The sequence below is a fragment of the Oryzias melastigma genome, linkage group LG14 (genome assembly GCF_002922805.2).
Source record: "Oryzias melastigma strain HK-1 linkage group LG14, ASM292280v2, whole genome shotgun sequence".
Classification (NCBI taxonomy): domain Eukaryota; kingdom Metazoa; phylum Chordata; class Actinopteri; order Beloniformes; family Adrianichthyidae; genus Oryzias; species Oryzias melastigma.
Window position 1 is genome coordinate 13,493,666 of NC_050525.1, and position 3,324 is coordinate 13,496,989.

At 36.5% G+C, this 3,324-nt stretch overlaps 1 protein-coding gene and 1 long non-coding RNA gene across 2 annotated transcripts in view; both read left to right on the forward strand.

The window, feature by feature from the left end:
- Positions 1 to 1,220, forward strand: part of LOC118599615 — a 2,603-nt gene extending 1,383 nt beyond the window's left edge. Inside the window, exons 2-3 of the long non-coding RNA XR_004949029.1 lie at positions 495 to 666; positions 740 to 1,220. This is a non-coding gene — a long non-coding RNA (uncharacterized LOC118599615). The remainder of the gene's footprint in view (positions 1 to 494; positions 667 to 739) is intronic.
- The window catches only part of LOC112143034 (calpain-5), a 115,461-nt gene that overhangs the window by 83,323 nt on the left and 28,814 nt on the right, over positions 1 to 3,324 (forward strand). The gene's annotated exons all lie outside the window — the stretch shown is intronic.

A 3,324-nucleotide genomic window follows, 5' to 3' on the forward strand; every position in this document is an offset into this window, starting at 1 on the left:
AGGTAAATGTTATTGGTCTTTGCTGATGATATTTTGGAGTAATTTTTGAAATAATATTAATTGGTGTATGAACCTAAATAAAAACAAAGGGTTTGATTAATTTAATTGAATAAAAATGTTTTTAAATTAAGTTAAGAATTAACTTGAATAAAAATGTAATTAAAATATCAATTCATTCAGCATGCACTTAAATTCAGTAATATAAATGAATTTATTGTTAAATTGGGGCACTTAAAATTATATAAGTTATTGATTAAAGTTGGTTGTTGCTGTTGTGTGATAGAATTTTACATTGTAAATATTTATTCATATCATTGTGTGTGTTTTTTTAAGGTTTTTACATATTCACTGCTCACTAACAAAAATGGAAAAATAAATAAAGATTGGAAAACAACATTAAGTGGCAGTCTGAGTAAATCAGCCCTCTCCTTTGGATGCTCAGCCCTTTTTCAAGTGTGGGAAAAGCGCACAAAATTCGGAAACACTTGATACAGAATCAACCAGTATCCCAATCCTGGAGCTGTTTGTCCAACAGTGAAGACCCCAGACCAGACTTCAGAGTGAACAGGAACTCTCCTGCAGTCTTCCTGAACCTCCTTGATCAGGATCGGTGACATCCGCATCCTCCTGCAGGTGCTGGAGCTGCACCACACCTCTGTACCTCTTGTAAGTGAACACACTGCAGTTTTTCAATATTATTTGGAATATATTTAGATAAATTTAAACGTATATATTGCAGGTTGTCACAGCGTGTGCCATCCTCCACATCATCTGCCTCTGTGTTGACGACACCGAGGATCCAGATGAAGATGAGGAGGTGATGAGGACGCTGTTTGGAGGTCACCAGCGGTGCTCTCTGGCAGGACCAACTATCTGCTGAGGTTTCTGCCCTGGGGGAGGTACCACCTTGATTACTGGTAACAGATAATTAAATAATCAAGAGATTTTTTTTTTTTAGATTTTTTTTTCCAAAGCCTGTAAATTCATTATCTCATTTTTATGGATCATTTTTGGTCATGCAGCATCTGTCCACAGCCAGCCCTGCAAACCCTGAAGATGGACGATACAGTCTACAGTGAAGATGATCCTGAAACTCTCTGCAGACCACCTTGCAAGATGTTCAATCACCACCCAGAAAGTTCCAGCCCGGGTCTCAGTTGAAGCCCCCCCATCCATGTCGACTATCTTTGTAAATAGTTGGAAATAAAAGTTACAATTAATCCATGACAATCACTGTGTTTGATTTAAATCTTTATTTAAATTAACAAAACAAAAACAAACATTTTTAATATATCAAATATAAACTTAATTTATTTATTCTCAGACATCTAAGGATTTTAACAGCAATTCTTTCCAGCAGACTAAAGTTGGTCAAAAGTTTCCCTCCTCTCTCGTGCGCTCTGCTCTTCTGCCTCATGTCCTCTCTGATCAGGTCTAGAAGCTCATCACTGTTTCTTCTTATTTTTCTTCTACCAGTTGCTAGCTTACTCCTTCCTTCTCTTTCTTCACTCTCTTCTCTTTCACTCACTGCTGTACTTCTCCAGCAGATCCATTTTCTTCAGGATTGTCCTGAAAAACACAGAAAACAAAGCTGGAGAGATGGCAGGTTTAATACCTCTCAAAAATGTTTCACATTAAAACACAAAAACACTCAACTCTACAGTAATGGTCACCAGCTCTGTTGTTATTGAGCTCCTGCCCTGTTTGTTTAGCAGCTTAACCTGTTTCAGTTACTTCTGCTCACCTGATCAGGTGTGTTCAGTCAATCAGAAACGGAGCTCATCCAATCCAGCTAATCAGGAATTACTGAAGCAGAGCAGTGGAGTTCACGAAGAACAGGGTCGGTACATATATAAATGTAGGATTTGCCCAAGCAGATGGTAAAAGTTTGGCACCAGTAAAAAGATGATAATTTTCGCCCCAGAGCTTTATAATTACTGCCGTCTGTTCTTTGACCCCTAAAATTACATAAAATTAGGTTTTTATTGTTTTTCGTTTTCATCAAGAAAGAACAAAAGCAAACGACCGAAGAACAGCAGCAGGATCTAGCATACGAGCCGAGACCGCTATATAAGCACTTTTGTTGTAACATTTCAGATCAAAATAACGTTAAAATGTTTTATGTTAATCAGAAAAACCATAAACTTATCAGATGATAGTTTTTACTTACATTTAAAAGTGAAAATTTCCCCGACTCCGCGTCCCGCATCAACGTCCGCCATTGTTGCCAGAAAAAATCTTCGGGGCCAACCGCAATGCATCTTGGGATACGGTCAGCGTAGCAGGATACACCAGAACGATCCTTAAAAATCGGAAGAGTAAGGCCGCGTTTGTCGGCCGAGTTTGAAGCAGACCCTGAATTTGGACAGCGCTTGTCGCGACGCTGTGACGTCACCGGCCGACAAACCCGGCCTCGGGAGGTCGCAGCACCCAACTTTTTAACCAGAATGGACATTTACTTAGATATGAAGAATTTAACCTAAAGTATAACCTTGCTGTTCCTCCCAAAGAATATGCCATTGTTTTGATGCTATTACTAATTAAATCTGTGAACTCTTTAAAAATACAGTCATTAATGAAAATGTTTCCTTTCTATCTCTAAGTGACACCACTGTTGGAAAATCCTGTTTTAATTCTGCCCAGAAAAACAACAAAGTCATACGTGCCCTTTTTCAACAAAATGTCATTTCTGTTCCCTCTGCTGTCTTCTACTGGAAAAGATTTGTCCCTGACTTGCCATGGAATAATATTTGGACTCTGCATCAGAAATTATTTATCAACAATAAGATGAGAGATGTTTCTTACAAACTTCTACATAGAATCTATCCCACTAATCAATACATGATAAGATACAATAAAACAATTGATCCTAACTGCACACTCTGTAAAGAACACCCAGAAACAATTAGTCACCTATTCTGGAACTGTAATATTACCCAAAGGTTTTTGAAAGACTGTATTCGATTTATAAATTGCAAAATTGATTCTAAATTTCAGTTGAAATTTGAATGTATTATTTTTGGCCTACTTGAAAAGAACACTCCATTCAATGTTAAATTAACAATTAATCTATTAATTATATTTGGTAAATTTTATATTCACAAAGCAAAATTTTCCTTAACACAACTTTTTTCCCCTGTGCTTATAAAAGAATTGGAATCTTATTTACGTACCATATCTAAAAGTATAAACAAAAAAGCTATACGTATTTATGAAAGTTGTCTGTCTTTAAATATATTCAACTTGTCTTTAATGATTGTTCTGTAATGTATACATTGTAATGTTTATCTTATGTTTATTTTGTAATGTATATGCCATCCCCTG